General features: G+C 41.5%; 1 non-coding gene and 1 pseudogene across 1 annotated transcript; one reads left to right on the top strand and one right to left on the bottom strand.

The window, feature by feature from the left end:
• Positions 1-10186: 10186 nt before the first annotated feature.
• Positions 10187-10993, top strand: LOC127196373 (nucleophosmin-like; annotated as a pseudogene).
• A 5352-nt stretch (positions 10994-16345) lies between these two features.
• Positions 16346-16452, bottom strand: LOC127197835 (U6 spliceosomal RNA). The gene has a single exon (XR_007831791.1). It is a non-coding gene; the product is annotated as a U6 spliceosomal RNA (small nuclear RNA).
• Positions 16453-18048: the final 1596 nt, after the last annotated feature.

Here is an 18048-nt window from a genome sequence, read left to right on the forward strand (position 1 = left end):
GACACCTGATTTTAGAATAGCCTTATCTCCCCTGGGGCATGGCATACATCACCTCCTGAGCTATTCTTACCTCCCAAGCCCCCATACTATGGCATCTGTTCTAATAATTTCTTTCTGGGCTAGCTCCCATCCATAATTCCAAAATAGTTGCTAACTATGGATTGCTTTCCTCCATCCACGCCGATCGGCTATGTGTTTCTGTCCACACTAACCCACACCGACTCCCCTGCTTCCTGCTTCCTCGGATAGATACCTGTCTCTTCCCTTCCCAAGATCCTCCTCTCCCAAAGCCCTCAAACCTTCACCACTTCTACCTTCCTTAGACCCTGCCCTGGGATCAGCTTTTTGTTGGTCAGCAGGAATAATTTCTTTGGCAAGGTTTACACAGCAAGGACAAGTGTATGTGAGAATGTGCTCATCTGGGCAGCAGCTCCATCTTGGGAGCCAGGAATTAGCATCAGAGTACACAGCACCAGCCCAGCCCCCAACACAGGTGTGATGAGGCAGCAGGGATGGAAATCATGAAGGTGAAAACCTTAGTCACTCTTACCTGCTGGGATTGTAATTCCTTGTACATATCACCCAGACACACACACACACACACACACACACACACGCACACACACACACTTAGTCTTCTATGTTATGTCACAAAATGCTGAGGTCATAACAAAATCTCCATGCTTTCACTGACACACTGACATAGCTTTTTTTTTTTCTTTCTTTCTTTCTTTCTTTTTTTTTTTTTTTTTTTTTTTTGCTTAGACAGTCCCAGTTTTCTTCTTGAGCCTGGCTAAGGCGACATATTTCTTACGTTAAATAGACCTAACTGTTAACTACAACTCTGTCTTAACTGCATAAATGTAGACAAGTTATTTACCTTCAGCTTCTGTATCAGTGATAGCAGGAGACTAATTACACTGAACACACACAACATGGCGGCAGCGGTGAGTAGACCGTGCACAAGGGGAGGCCACACTCCGCTAAGATGATGTGGGCGGCGGGGGCACGCGTTTAGTAAGAGGAACTATTTACAGACTTGTAGGAAGGAACTATTTAAAGAGTTGGAAGTATCATAATGCTGAGAAGACGAGGGAGTAATTACCACTTCAGGGGCCAAGGGAGGAAGGAGAGAGCAGCTTCTTAATCCCACAGAAAGCAGTTGTAATTAAGAGTTGTGGTTGTGGTTAAAGTGGTAGTCGTCACGTTTGTAGTCTGGTGCTGCTTGTGGTTACCGTTGTGATGGTTGTGGTTGTGGTAGGTGTGGTTGTGGCTGTGTAGCTGTAGTTGTAAGAGCCGGACCACTGGCAGATACTTCTATAAGACAATACAGCAGGAGCTTGGTGGCCCAGCACAGGTGAAGCTGAGGAACCAAGCACTGTAAAATTCCCCTTTCACCTCCATCTGTTGCCCATGATTCCCAGTCAGCAAAGCAAGGCTGCAACAGCAGTGCCAGAGAGCAGAAGCAGAAGTGTGGGAGAGCTCCCCAAGTGCAGCGTGCTGGGCCAGTGAGCAGCAAAACTGGAACAGACCGCAGCCAGGGCTACAACGCCCCTCATGCAGAACAACGCTCATGCAGAACGACGCATGCGCGGCGCTTCTTCCTTCTTCAGGATGTGAAAAGCCTTCGCTCCTGCAGTGGTACCAAGGGTAAAAGGGAAAGTATTCAAACAGAAATGTTCTACAGCACCATTGAGCTTTGTAATGGGACATAGAAGACACGATGGATGGATGCTCAGGAAGAATGAGCCATTCATCGGTCTGCAAAGCTCTACAGTGCCTCACCCTCAGGCCAGTGCAGATATGACTGTCTCAGGACAGGGCCTGACACAGATGAAAACAGACAGGGCATGCGAGAAAACAATGACACCCCTAAGGTTAGTAGAGTGGAAGAACTGAGCTGAGAGTCCAGCTCCAGGCTAAAATGTTGTGTGTGATCTTTCAGCCCTGACCGCAAGCAATCATAAGGCTTTGACTGGCAGCCTCATAAGGGGAAGTCATCACACCCCACTCCCACCTTCCCACTTCCCCCTCGATGGTCCTGGGACCCAGTGGTGAATTGTCAGAAAGGGATTGCAGTAAGAAACCCAGCATCCTTTCAACTTGAGCCAGCCATGCTCCGTATAGTTTTCAGCTCTAACTGGGGTGCCTGCGTTTAAAGGTCTCCTCACTAGGTGTTCTGGGCTGAAGGGCATGAAAGATGTTTCAGGCTAATGTTAACCAAAAGAGAATCAGGTGGCTATATTTATTCCTAAGAAAATAGTCTTGGAGTAAAAAAAAAAAAAAAAAAAAAAAAAAAAAAAAAAAGGTCATAAAAACAAAGGCCATTACTCAATGATAAAAGGGTCAACTCAACAAGAGGATGTAACAGTTGCACAGACATTGGACAGTGGCGTGCCTGAGGATACAATGTAAGGAACATGAAGGGAGGGAGAAAAGCAACAAGGAGTGTGTGTCCCTCTTTTGATGGTGGAGAGTTAAACCAGCCAAATAAATCAATAAAGAAGTACTGGACTTGAATTACATGCTGACCAAATGGACCTAACAGACTAGAGCATTCCATCAACTGGAGAGGCCCATATGAAATACTCCCCAATTAGCCATATGTTAAGACTCAAAACAAATCTCAAGAAGCCAAAAAAGTTCAAAATCATATCTGGTATGAAAATAAGAATCTTTCTTAAAAGCAGGAGATTCTTATAAACTAGCAAATAGGTGCATTTTAAACCCATGCTCCTAAATAGGCAATGAGTCAAGAAATCATAATTTTTTAAATCTTAAGAAAGACACAAAGAAAGAGATTGACATCTTCTGGGGAATGTAAAAGTCAAAACAAGAGAATGTAGAATGCAAGGTCAAAGGGCCAGAGCCAGAAGCACCACTTCTGAGATGATTCCTCTTGCAATGTCACTTCTCCAAAGCCTGCGGGAAGCCTTCCAGTCCAGCCAACCCAAAGCCTGCGGGAGGCCTTCCAGTCCAACCAACCTAAAGCTTGGGTCCGTCTAAACATTCCTGCTGTGAGGTTGTCTTTCTCTCTGTCTGAAAAGTCTACAAAAATGCCTGATATGCATGAAGCCCTGGGTTTGGTCCCCAGTAGCATATAAGCCAGTTCTAGAGGAGGAGGAGGAGGAGGAAGAGTTCAAGACGATCTTCGGCATCACAGCAAGTAGGAAGCCAGCCTGGGTTCCATGATAGAGAGAGAGTGTGTGTGTGTGTTAAGAAAAATAATCTCATTTTGACAGTATCAAAGATAGTAAGAAAACCAAAGACCTATAAATTGAAAACCATTAAACACTGATTAAAATAAATTGAAAGAAGCAAGGTTAAAAGGGAAGCTACCTCAGGCTCATAGCATTGTCCTACCACTCTAAGTTTAATACAAGCAAAATCTCAATAGCATTCATAGAAAAAGCATCTTTATATCCATAAGGAAACATAAAAGAGCCTGAGGGATCCAACAGTTCTGCAAAAGTACAATTGTTATTAAGCTCTGAAAACAAAACAAAACGAGACCTTGTTGTTTGTCACAGAGTTGGAGATATCGCACTTCCTGTTTTGTCAGTATCTCACAAAGCTATAGTCATCAAAACGTCATGGCACTGCCATAAAAATGGCCATACAGTCTAGGGTAATTTAATAGACTCATAAACGAATCCAAACATACAACCAAACGTCTTGATAAGAGAACTATGAAGCCAAATGAGCATGGGCTGTCTTTAGTGGGTGGTGCCGGGAAAATGGGCTTGCCAAGGCTTTGGCCTCAAATGAAACCGGAAAGGTGCTGTACCTGCCTCACAACCAACAACAACCCAGAATGGACTGAAACCTAAAGGCGAGAGCAGAAACTCTCACTCCTAGGAAGTGAAAACAGGTAAAGCTTCTGCCACGGGCCCCGGCAATGCTTCTTTAGGGTCCTCCACCAAAGCTCTGACCACAGAGCAAAAATAAATAGATGGGACATGACAAAAGCATAACAAAAGCAACAGTCAACAAATGAGACAGAACCCACAGATTCAGAAAAATGTTTGTCAATCATGTGCCTGATGAAGGTCTGTTGTTCATTATTTATAAATAACTCTTACAACTCATTACTAAAAAAAACAAATACCCTGAATTTTTAGTGGACAAAAGACCCACCGAGGTATTTTTCTAAAAGTGTCACACAAACCAGGCTAACCATTTCCTTCCACATCATTTGGGAAATAGGAACCAAATCACTGTGAGATCACAACTGTATACTAGTAGGGCGGTTATTTTCAAAAAACAAAACAAAACCCCAAATGTTGGGGAGGGCGGAGGGAAGGGGACTCTTCTGTGTGTGCTGTTGCTAAAAATGTAGCTTGGTACAACTATTAGAAAAAACAGCATGGAGCCACGCCCCCTCCAGAAGAATTAGCAGAATACAGTCCCTACATATTAAGCAGTCCCCTAGTCTACATGCACACACAGATGAAAACACTTCACCCGGTCCAGCTGTGCGCACAGCACCGTGTTCACTGCAGTGTTTTTCACAGTATATTTCGTGTGGAAAGAATGTGTCTGTTGTTAGACCCATGGAGAAAATTTGAAACATATTTACAATGTAGTGTTATTCAGCCCTAAAAAAAAGAATTTGACATTGCCACTTGCCATAACATAGATGAACCTGGAGGACATTAGGATAAAAATAAATAATACAGTTAGAAAAAGAAAGATATTTCATGCTCTCATTTATGTGCGATTTTTTAAAAAAAGAGCCAAGTACACAGCTAGAAACTAAAACAGTGGTGACTGGAGGTTGAAGAGGACCAAAGGAAATGGTCAATACAAACCAATCATAGGATCCACAACAGAAGACACATAGGATGAGCAAGCCTCGACCTCTGATGTACAACTTGCAGACCCATGTTTGAAATCAATATGAAGCAAATATATTTTCACCACTTGTATCACAAAACAAAGGGTAGTTGTGTAATCTATGAACATGCTAATTTGCCTCACCCTAGTAACCTTTTTCTTATCTCTGTAGAGCCCCCATACACCACCATGTGCTTTACCTTAAATGTACCTACTATTTTTCTTTCTTTTTTTTTTTTTTTTCTCCCCCCAAAGCTTTCTTTCCCAAAGGTTTCTTAAGTGTTGGTGTCTCCGTTTTAAAACTGTCACCTTCTCAAGAAGAGAAAGCCCCAAAGCACGGCAGACACTGTCCTGACCCTGAACTGTTGGGGGCCTGACAGATCTCTCCCTCAGTCCACAGTCCCGATGAGGACCCTGGGCAGGCCCTCACACTCCCTGTCCATATTAATACAGACACCTATCAGCTTACCCTGAAGTCTATCCTGTGGTCCACAGACCTGAAACACCATGACATTCTTAGAATGTCCCCCCTCTCCTGAACTCTCGCAACTGAGCCGTGTCTAGTGGGCACTTTGTTTCCCATGTGGCCTTCCCCCTAAGGAGCAGCTCCCTTCTGTGCCCATTAAACTGGCTGAACCTCACGTATTGGTCTGCTGGCTTCCTAAATTGTGTCCCACCCTTCCCAATCTGCTCCGACCACGGCATCTTCTTCAGCTGGCAGGACCCCAGTTACCGCCATCTTCTACTGATGCAGAGCCTGGCTCTCTCCAGCCAGCACCCACACTTCCTCTGATTCCATAGCAATCTGCTCTTCAATAAGACACTCATTTTTCAAGCCACACTGAGGTGAGGGCACCAGACGACACAAGTCAGTGTTCCGTGCCTAGCAGAACTTCAAAAACAAAGATGCTAAATTCATCTGGATTATCTTGTGGATTTTCTAGCAGTATTTGTGACTTAGAGACCTTACTATGTTTGAATGTTGAATATCCGATTTGCCAAGTGACTTGAGAAAATTATTAGAATCTTATTGCTTGTCTATACAATGGCCATATCCTAGCTATTGTGCAGAGTTGACTAAATGGTGCCTGTAAAGTACTTAGCATGTGATCGTGAATTTTTGTCGTTTAGAATATTTACAGTGAGGCTCTGACAAAGGTTTGTTTTTTGTTGTTGTTGGTTTTTTTGTTTGTTTGTTTGTTTTGTTTTGTTTTTGGTTTTTTTGCTTGACTAAACTTTAGTCCAGGCTTCTGACCTTTCTCTCCTTGGTCTCTGCATTTCCTTAGGGTGAAAGCGGGAGGGAGGGAGGAAGGGAGGGAGGAACTGGAGGATACAAGTGATGGGATAACAATTGAGTTGTAATCTGAATAAATTAAATAAATAATAACAAATAATAAATAAATAAATAAAAATCCAGGTTTAGCAAGAAGTCCCGTGAAATGTCTGGGCAGACACCCTTAGTTCTCCACTAGGGCCAGGCGATTCTGAACATTTTGGTCTCTCTTCAGGAAGAACCGTGTTAGATGGCATTTAGCCAGGCTCCCCTTTATTAATGTCCCACTCGCTGACACGCACACATGTGCTTTAGTTCTACGCTCTCCTTGGCCATGCAGTTTGGGCAGTCGGACGCACTCCCTCCTGCACTGTAAGTCCCATGACAGAGGTGCTTGTGCTTTCTGCAGTGGTTCCAAATGTCTTCCTTATAGGTCTTAATAATTAGCACTGGATTAACACTATAAAACACGCATTCAATAATCTGCCTTTGACATTTGTCGCTGTAATTAACGGTCATTGAGACTCTGTATTTCTTTCATTTTACTCTGTGTTTGGAAGAGTCATGTGGCTTATACTATCAATTAATTAAGTATATGGATCAGAAAACATTAAAATATTTAATATAGACTTCTTTAAGTGACAAAACAAAAAGCTGAAGTGATGGCTCAGCATTCAAGAGTGCTTGCTTGCTGCTCTTGTAGAAGACCAAAGTTCATTTCCCAGCATGTGCATTGGGTAACTCACAACCACCTGCTATTGCAGCTCCAGGGTGTCTGACACTGCCCTCCGTTCTCCACGGGCATCTGTGTGTGCGTGCTCATAAACATAAATAAAAATAAATATATTTTTTCAATATAATTTTTAACTGTGAGCTTTTGTTTATTAAAAACTGAAAAGATGAGACACAGCTGGTGCTAGCATCAGGATATGAAGTCTACCACAGAGAAGTTTGTCCCCAACTGGCAGAGTCAGTCACCGCGAAGGGCTCAGGCCACAGGGCCTCTACTTGACAGGGTCATAATATGATGCTTTATTGGGAGGGCAGAGTCACTAGTGGGGGTGTGGTAACTGGTGGTAACTAGAGGTGACAGAACTGGTGGAAGAAAGGAAATCTTTAAAGCATGGCCTGGGAAGGCGCGTCTCACCCTAGCCGCATCTGGTTTTCCTTTCTGCTACCCTGTTGCCCTCAGGTGAATAACTGTTCCCATAGTGATCCTGCCTTGCCACAGGCCTAAAAGCAACAGAGCTACCAATCAACCATGGAACAAAATCTCTGAAATGTGGATTCTTTCCCTTTGGAATGATCCCTCTTGGGGGTTTTCCACAGCCATGAAAATTCTACATGGGTGGAAAATAATATTTATAATAAATCCAACAAATTAGCAGTCAAATTTACTGAAAAAGACGCAGCTGAGCATAACAATGCATACCTTTAATCCCAGCATTGAGGAGGCAGAGGCAGAGGTGGAGGCGGAGGCTGAAGGGGAGGTGGAGGCAGTGGCCAGCCAGAGCAACAAGGTGAGACCCTGTCTCAAAAGAAAAACTCAGGGGCTGGGTCCAGGTACCTTGGCATTTGCCTCTAGTCATGTTCCCAGTTACTAAGGTTGAAGCAGGAGAATTTCTTAAGCCCGGGAGCTCGTGAACTGCTTGAGCAATGCATTGATATAGCATAAAAATAAATAGAGGGGCAGAAATACAATTTCAGTCCGTAATGCTGTCAAAAACAAACAGAGAAAAACTACAGTTCGGTGTCATGCAACACATAGTAGATGCACAAAAGTGTTTAAAGCAGACAGAATCGGTTAAAGTAAGGCGTTATGAAAACTTGCGTGCACCTCTGCTACTAGCAGAATCAGGGCATGCAGTTTGGGGGATGAACCGGGTATCTGTGTAGAGGATGCAGCTGGATAGCCACCTCCATCAGCCCCAGGTATCTGTGTAGAGGATGCAGCTGGATAGCCACCGCCATCAGCCCCGGGTATCTGTGTAGAGGATGCAGCTGGATAGCCACCTCCATCAGCCCCAGGTATCTGTGTAGAGGATGCAGCTGGATAGCCACCGCCATCAGCCCCGGGTATCTGTGTAGAGGATGCAGCTGGATAGCCACCTCCATCAGCCCAACTTCATCTACCACACCGTGGGCTCAAGGGACTATTCTTTAATTTATGTGATCACATAAATTATTTTTAATACATAAAATATGGCAACATGGGAGGCTTTTTAACAGTGAAAAGTTTGATGAGGATGTTTGAGATTTTTGTGTTTTTTAATTATTTATTGCATTTCAAAACAAATTATAATTACAAAGCTTTGGAGTGGCTATGACTGTGACTCCATGGCAACCTAATGTAGGGGTGTTTGTTTTGCATCCTCGTGTCCCATATTAATAAGATAAAATAAAATAAAATGAGCTTACACTACTATTCAATAGATGGTTCATGTAGAATAAACTAAACTATGAAAATTTTTCCCAGGTAACACTTCCTTCAAGATAGAACATTAAAAAAAGGATCATTCTTTCAGTTTATTTGTTTTAACTTTTGCAAGCAACCGCACAGAAGAGCATCTCAAGCAAGACCAAAGACACAGCCAGCTGTTAAGGGGAGGATAGAAATTGGCATTATATGAAAATGCAAAAATGAAATCACATGTAAGTTAGTGGTGGATGACTTTGCTTCTGAACTCTCCGCTTACACACTAAACGTGTCTGCGTACACCCATGAGAAGGTCCACATTTAGATTCCAGTCACTGCCAACAGCCATTAGAGTCCAACTGAAAATTAACAGGAGCACTTCTAAAATGAATATTTAATGAAAGGAAAGATTGTGCTTGTAATTTATTATTAATTCATATTTTTTCATGAGTTAGCTACTGTTGGGAATTTCAAAATATTTTCAGCCTCCATACTACTCCAATAAATTATTTCAGTATTTATAGTTATATTTTTATTTAAAAGATTGCTGGGCTAGTGAGACGATCCTTGGTAAAGGCATTAGCCACCAAGCCTGATGACCTAAGTTCAGGCCCCAGGACCCACATAATAGAAGGAAAAAACTGACTACCACAAGTTGTCCTCTGATTTCTGCATGTACACCATAGCAGTGTGTGTTCACACAAATAGTTAAATAAATACATACCTACATACAGAAATACATGAATGTAACAATAATTTTTAATGAAACGAGGTATTGCTGATTCTGTGGCTTGGGGTGTTAAGCTTCTGCCGTGAGTAGTACATGCAGGCTTATCTCTCACACAGGCAGCAAGCCCAGTGGTGTTTACGGTGATGAATACAAAATACAACCGTCCTTGTACAACCATCCATCTGTAGATGAAGATCATTGTTAGAAGAAGAATTAAGATGAGAAGCCCAGTTACCAAGAGGAATAAGAACATATAAATCTTAATTTTTTTATTTGCTATAATTTATTCACATTATATCCCTTGCTCTTATCCTCCCATTCCCACCCTCAATCTTAATTTCTTTCTAAAAACCAAATTAAAGAAAAGGGTCAAGTCAGGAGGGAAGAAGTGGAAGGGTTAATATCCACCTGATACTCTTATCAGGATGCTGTCCACTAACGTGCCATTCACCTTTGATGCAAGCCCTCTACACACAGCGTGTGTGGTGGCTCTTTCCACTCTCTGGCAGTCCTTTTCTAGTGTTTTTACCTGAAGAACCTCTTTGTGAAACTCCGTGGCTGCCCTGTTGTTTCATTTGTCTCCCTTCATGCGGCTTGTCACATCACATATTTGAAGTGAGCCCTTCTGTCTTGCTTTTACTGTATCGAAAGCTAGCCGGGTGATGGTGGTGCACGCCTTTAATCCCAGCCCTCGGGAGGCAGAGGCAGGCAGATCGCTGTGAGTTCGAGGCCAGCCTGGTCTACAAAGCAAGTCCAGGACAGCCAAGGCTACACAGAGAGACCTTGTCTCAAAAAACAAAACAAAACACATGAAAATTTCTTCAAGTATAAAAGTTTTATAGGGTCCTTGGCATGTCTGTTCTGAGGAACAGTAGGTAGTTTTCTCCGACTTCTCTTACACCGAAGTGTATGCCTCTACCTCACGGAAGACTCAATGGCTGTGAGCCTTCTTAGGCCTCAGAACTACCTTCTCAATTGTAACAGACTGGCATAGATGATCGCTTTAAAGTGGATAATGATGAAAATGAGCACCAGTAATCATTAAGAACGGTCAGTTTAGGGGCAGGGGCAAAAGACAAAATTACACATTGGAGAGGCAGAAGCAATGGACTATTAAGGCAGTCCAATTAAAGTAACACTGGCAACTTTGAAAATGTCTGTACAGCCAATGGTTGGGAGCTTTGAAATGACACCACCTGTGGTCTTAAGGTTGAAGTGTGGCTCAGGGCCTGTGCAGATTAGTGGACAGCACCTAGGAGCTGCAGAGGAGGCTGCAGAGTCTGAAGATGAAGGTGAGGAAGATGTAAATCTCTTAAGTCTGTCTGGAAAGCAATCTACCCCTGCAGGTGTGGTAACAGGGTTCTGTAGAAAAAAGTAAAACTTGATAAAGGAGAAGATGATGATTTTGACAAGGAGGAAAAAGCTCCAGTGAAGAAATCTATATGAGATATACCAGCAAAAAATCAAACAAAAATGGAAAAGACTTGAAACCATCAACACCAAGAACAAAGATTTAAGAATCCTTTAACAAACAGGAAAAACAAAACAAAACAAAACAAAATTAAAGCACCAAAAGGACCCAGCTCTGTAGAAGACATTAAGGCAAAAATGCCAGTATAGAAAAGGGTGGTTCTCTTCCCAAGTGGAAGCCAAGCCCATTAATTATGTGAAGAATTGCTTCCTGATGACCAACCAAGAGGCTGTCCAAGCTCTCTGGCAGTGGAGGAAGTCTCTTTAAGAAAATGGTTTAAACAGTTTGAAATATTCTGACTTACTTCATTTCTGTAACAATATCTGGCTGTCCTTTTTATAATGCAAAGTGAGAATTTTCCTTACTGTGTTTGGTGAATTTTGTCTAGGTTCAGTTGCCAAGAATGTGTTGTCTAAAATGCCTGTGTAGTTTTCAAGGACAGCTCTCTACCTTTCCTTGGTTTTAAGTGTGTTTGGAATGTTATGACAGGACATAGCAATAGTGGTGGTCAGATGTGGAAATGGTATGGAGACAAAAATATACATGTGAAATAAACTCAGTATTTTAATTTTTAAAAAGTCTTCCAGGATTTGTTATAGGCCCAGAATTTTGAAAACAGGCTTATGACCACATGGAGAGAGGTTCCAACCAACTACTGACAAATGCACTTGTAGCCAGAGCAGAAAGAATAGGGAAAAAATGGAAGAAATGCAGAGTTGACATTTAGTGTGTGTTTTGGAACTTCTAATAAACTTTGAGAGTAAGGGGAAATAGTTCAGTGACAGGACCTTGTGTGGGGAATTTGTTTAGACATGATAGTGCATGTCTCTAAAGTCTGTGACAAAACATACAACCGTGGATAGTGTGAAGGCTTTGAGAGATGGTCTTTACTGAGATCTTGTTTCTGAAACAGCCAAACCTCTGACAAAAGCTGAGGTTTCTCTCTATGCAGTGAAGACCAGCGAAGACCAGCAAAGCGTTGCCTGATGTAGTAATGCAAAAAGCATCTTTCCACTGTCTGTGGGGTTGTATTTATATTCTCGCTGTCTGTGGGGTTGTATTTACATTCTCGCTGTCTGTGGGGTTGTATTTATATTCTCGCTGTCTGTGGGGTTGTATTTATATTCTCGCTGTCTGTGGGGTTGTATTTATATTCTCGCTGTCTGTGGGGTTGTATTTACATTCTCGCTGTCTGTGGGGTTGTATTTACATTCTCGCTGTCTGTGGGGTTGTATTTATATTCTCGCTGTCTGTGGGGTTGTATTTATATTCTCGCTGTCTGTGGGGTTGTATTTACATTCTCGCTGTCTGTGGGGCTGTATTTACATTCTCGCTGTCTGTGGGGTTGTATTTATATTCTCGCTGTCTGTGGGGTTGTATTTATATTCTCGCTGTCTGTGGGGTTGTATTTACATTCTCGCTGTCTGTGCGGTTGTATTTATATTCTCGCTGTCTGTGGGGTTGTATTTATATTCTCGCTGTCTGTGCGGTTGTATTTATATTCTCGCTGTCTGTGGGGTTGTATTTATATTCTCGCTGTCTGTGCAGTTGTATTTATATTCTCACTGTCTATGGGGTTGTATTTACATTCTCGCTGTCTGTGGGGTTGTATTTATATTCTCGCTGTCTGTGGGGTTGTATTTATATTCTCGCTGTCTGTGGGGTTGTATTTATATTCTCGCTGTCTGTGGGGTTGTATTTATATTCTCGCTGTCTGTGGGGTTGTATTTACATTCTTTCTAAACCTCACGTGCCCTCTCAAGTGTCTCTTTTCAGCACAACATCACATGCCCTCTCACAAGGCAGTTTTCAGAAAAACATCACGTGACACTAGTGAGTTTTTAAAGAAACCAGAAACTTCTACTCCAGCCTTTAATTTCTTTCCCTTACCAGTGTCAAGAGCACAGTGTGGTAAAAGAGAACAGAAGCTAGGATTAAAACACTTGAGTCCAACAGAAACATCACCCATAGGAGCCCTAGGTGCTCATTTTTCTTAAACTTGCCTTGTGGAGTGACTCAGAGAAGCAAGTAAAATGCTTATAAAACTGCCATTTAAACTATAATATTCTGTGAATACTCTCTTATTAAGCAATACTGCTGTTTTCTGAATAAGAAAATGACACCATTAGAACTTTGGTTTGAATACTTTATTCTTGAGCTAAGAGTTTTTTAAAAAATGGACAATTACTTCAGCATGATATTTTAACACACCATTTTCTTTTTTTTTTTAATTTTTTAAATTAATTTATTCTTGTTACATCTCAATTGTTATCCCATCCCTTGTATCCTCCCATTCTTCCCTCCCTCCCATTTTCCCATTATTCTCCTCCTTTATGACTGTTCCTGAGGGGGATTACCTCCCTCTGTATATTCTCATAGGGTATCAAGTCTCTTCTTGGTAACCTGCAACACACCATTTTCATACAAAATTTATATTTGTTTAATAAGGTTAAATAAGTTATTATATTCAAGACCGTGTCTTAAATACCAGAAACAAAGTACACATCAGAGTAGTAAATAGCATATTAAATCTAGAATAATACTGAATCAGATGCGTAATACCTACACTTATATTTGCATGTGTGCATATACTTATATGCATATCTATAGATATACATATAAATGTATGTATCACCACCGTATATGCCTTTTGTCATATGTTTGGCAAGAATTTATTAAAGATGTGTGATTATGTTGTACAAGGCAAACCTGTACCTATGTAAGAACAAAATCAGTTAGTAAGTATCACCTTTCCCTGCCCTGCATTTGCAAGGTGTTTCCAAAGTCCTGAAGTTGACATGATGACACAGTATTTGCTAAGTTCAAGAATATTCTCATCTGCAAGATCCCTAGTTAAGCCTATGTGACACAGACTGTATGGCCAGTAGGTGTTTGGGAAAAAAATTGTCCTATAACCTGATAGATAACAAGACAGTAATTTATTATCTCTGTCACATGACCACCCCATGGTGGTCCCCACTATTGATGCTTTTCTTTTGCTTTTTGTTTGTTTTTGTTTGTTGTTTGTTTTTTGTTGTTGCTAGTTTGTTATGAAAACCCCAGCAGCACACAAACCATGTAAGAGAACATGAATGGTCCAACCAGTTTACACCTGGGAATTTTCTCCAAGAGAATAACAACATGACCAGAAAAATGAGAAGTGGTCAAGCATATTCCGTCTCACGTTGCAGGAGAATTGCTGGGCAGAGTGGCATAACAAAATTCTCTATAGACTTCAAGACACTGGAGAAACATGTACCATGATGTGGAAAATTAAGCTTCACGTATTAGAGTTTAAGAAATAGCTTTTGTGGATTTTGCTACAATGTCTATGAGGAAAAGGAAAAGAAAAGAAGAAATTTGCCATTTGGCATAGACTTAAGCTTGAATGATATTGTTTGTGTTTTCGAAGGAGCCAATCCCAATATTGAATACTATTTTAATTTCTACATGACAATGTTTACTATCCTGTAGCACAAACTTATTTTAAATTTTATTTCTCCTAGTTGTGAATTTAGAGTTCTTTTGTGAAAACATAAAAGACATAGACATGTGTAAACAAATAACTGATGACTTAAATAAATGCGTTGTTCTTTGCCCATTGATACTAAGTTCAAAAATACTGTAGCAGCCCCCCAAGGAAATAAAGAATGGAAAGTAAATGTAAAAGAACAGAGTAAGGAAGGAGAGAGAAAAGAAAGGAAGACAAAGAAAGAGATGAAGAGGAAGGAAGAAGAAAGCAAGGAAGCTCGGAGGGTAGGAAAGAAAAAGGGAAGAGAAACAAAGAAGTAGAAAGAAAGAAAGAGAAAATGAAAGAAAAGAAAATGCCTTGCAGCTGAATCTTATGGAAACACTTTCTTCATTGAGCTTCCCTCCTTCTAGATAGCTCTAGTTTGTGTCAAGTTGGCATAGACTAGCCAGTACACGCTTGTTAACAGGGCCACTGAATGGGGCCTAAGAGCCTGAAGGTAGAGTTTTTCAGATACGCTGGCTGGATCCGTCATCCCCTGGAGTGGCTCACTGGGCCGAGGAACACATTACAAGAAGCCTGCCACCATCTGCCAAACTTCACTAAAAGAGATGGAAATCGGGTTTCTAATGTTACTTTCTCCAGGGCAGAAACCACAGGTCACAGCGGCATGCTAAGACTTTACCTCATGTGACCCCTGAAATCAAGATCCTTCTCACTCTTTTGCTGAAATAATGTAGTTGAGGGTGGTTTCCTAACAGAAACATTTTCTCAGAGTTTGTAGACATCCCTTTTCTCCTCCATCGCTGGAGATGTGCAGCCCCTTTGATTGAGAGAAGCCAGATCTAAACGTGCTGTAACCAATCACTAACCCCTTCGGTGTCCAGGGTGAGAAGCATCCTGGGCCATTCAAGAGTCTCCCATGAAGAGCCTGAGAGGCAGAGGCTGGGACCCTAGTGCACTCTTCAGGGGGGCAAGCCAATGATTTGCCTCCTCCAGCTCTGCCCTGCTTCTAGAAACCAAGCTTTGAATGCATGAGTTTTGAGCAACGTTTAAGATCTATTTCTTAGAGATGTTGACGTTTGTTCTGAATTTAATTAGAACATATATATATATATATATATATATATATATATATATATATAACCTCTGTGATTCAAAGGTTCAAAGTCACCATAGCCTTCTAAGCATATTTTATCATCCATTGAACCATTGGGGTTTGCAGAGAGAATAGGCATAGACTGAGTTTCTGAAAGAGGAGGATCCTTAGGATGCTCATGGGCACTCCAGAATTGGAAGCAGTAAGAGTGACTCGAGTGCATATAGCTTGTTGCTGGAGAAATGTTTGCTTTTGGTCTGAAAATCTGTATGGCTAATTGGTTTGCTTAACTTGATGAGCTCAAAGGATTCTCTACCTCGGGGTCTTTTCCTGGTCCCACTGTGCTACTCAGCATAGGTGAATCAAACTCTCTTTCAGAGGAGACCTGGCTGTGACATTCAGACAAGGATCCCAAGGGAAAGAGAGTCCCAGGAAAGTTCTTCAGGGAGAGGGAGAGCTTTGATTTTTATTTAGCTATCCAATCAGTTCAGTGTTACCTGCCCAACAGTTTCTTCCATCAGAAACTGAATCTCATTTTAGTTACCGTTCAAATGACTAGAAACTCCTAAAATGGGGAATACTGAAGTCACTATGCCAAAGATTACAAATGCTTTATACTACCAAAATGTACCAGGGTAGAAATAGATTACAGCCAGAGATTTATATGGTTTTTCAAAACAAATATTTACTAGTTTCTTCAGATCTCTTTGTGGTGCTATCTAGTTCTACTCTATCTGCAATGGAGCTCATGTTGCAGGAAAATGCAGTTGCATAAAATTCACTATACAGCAGGTCAGTAGAACACTCAACCAAAAGCGATATGAGTGTTACTTCCTTTTTGGGTACAGCTTGCTTCAATGCAGCATAGAAATGATAAATTCTGAGGAGAAACTACCATTCTTAATTACTTTCACCCTTATCTGAAATGTAATCAAATGAATAAAGCTACTAAGTCTCTACATTAATGAATCTGAGAGAGGGGAGGTGGTATTTTTGTTGTTGTTGTTGTGTTTGTTTTTTATTTTTTGAAACTAGCTGGTTTTTTTTTTTTTTTAATATGGAACGCTTCACGAATTTGCGTGTCATCCTTGCGCAGTGGCCATGCTAATCTTCTCTGTATCTTTCCAATTTTAGTATACGTGCTGCCGAAGCGAGCACAAGGGGAGGTGGTATTTAAAGAAGATGATCATGTACTCGTCTTGGGCATGTAATCAGAAGAAGGCTGGGAAGTAAAGGATTAGCGACTATGTGTTTTGTGACTTTGCACATGAGCCATGATGTGTGTCTATTTTAATTAAAAATTTAGGTTTTCCAGAGTGAAATGGTATAATGAACTATTTCACAGAAAATGAGGAAAAAAAATGTCTCACATAGAAACAAATTGCAACCACACTTCTCCCTTCCTCTGTCTGCCAAGTGCAATAGGAGAGTTTATTCAGGGCCAAATATGAGTGACAGTGAATTGGGAATATGGATTCAGTTTGTCCTCAATGATGTATTTTGCTGTGGAACCATTTACACGAACTTGTATATCACAAAATAAAGTCATACGTCGATGCACTTACAAACATCATAGAGGTAAGGGTAAGCAAAAAAGGAAAATCTCTGCTGTAGGTTCCAGATACTATCCGGTAACACACTTCTTTTGGTTTGGTAAAAGCTATCGGCCTGCTAAGTTAGTACACTACCAAATAGTGGAAGGGATGATAGGTCAGACACAGGGATGGATGGTACATGGTTATGAAGGGAACTAAGAAGTCCATGACATTTGTGCATGTGTCCAGTGTTGTTTTGTGCCCCATGTTTCTAGGATTAAAAAAAAAAAAAAGATGGACTCATAAGGTCCTTTCCATCAACGCTGAGTCCTTGATGTAGACAAGAGCATCTGGTTTAAGCTCTTGTTTGTTCAAGTCTTCATCTTGTGGAAGCCCACAACAGCCACCTGAGGAGACACAGAGGGCCTTTTCTAGTGTCTAGCATTGAGTGGCTCTCCCAGAGAAAACAGGTCATGCTTAGGGTACCACACTGGTGAGGATGTCAGGTAGTCAGGTGACTACAAGGCTAGGACAGCTCTTGCCCAGGTCTGGTGCTCTCTGATGACATTGTTATTCTCTTTGGAGCTGGAGCAAGTTCATTGTTTTCCAAATGTATCTGGAGGGAAGAGGATGTTGAAGGTGATCTGGGTGTGGCACCTGTCACCTCATTGATCTCTCTCCATGGTCGATTAAGCTGATTTGGATAACTAGTGGTTGTCCTCCTCCCTCACCACTCTCTATGTGTTGGCCTCCCAGAGCTGCGTGCTGGCGTGAAGAGGATGCCCTTCCTTGAATAGACGGAGTAGTTACACTCGCCTGCTAGAACCTCCAAACAAGTTCCCAAGAAATATGTGTTAATCAATTAAGTATTAATTGGAAATTTGCCCAATCTATAGATGACTGGGAAAGCTATGTGGCTATGTAAAAGAGAAATGCATGTAACTGCATTTTCATTGGGAATGCCTGAACTAGCAAGTGTGCATTGGTTTCGACTTTCATTGATGGCGTTTGATAGAATGAAAGCAAGGCGGAACTCTCACTGATGTGCCTTTTATTGCTCATCTTCAAGGTGAGAGGTGTTTAAAGATAGCTTCAGGTCAGAAGACTGCCTGCCTGCCATCTGTCTAACCCAGGTCTTAGGCTGTTTCTTGCAGTCCTTCTGCTAGATATGGCTTCAAAGAAAGAAAGGATCAATGTGATGGCTAAGATGAAATGTAAA

Source organism: Acomys russatus, chromosome 1 (genome assembly GCF_903995435.1).
Source record: "Acomys russatus chromosome 1, mAcoRus1.1, whole genome shotgun sequence".
NCBI classification, from domain to species: Eukaryota; Metazoa; Chordata; class Mammalia; order Rodentia; family Muridae; genus Acomys; species Acomys russatus.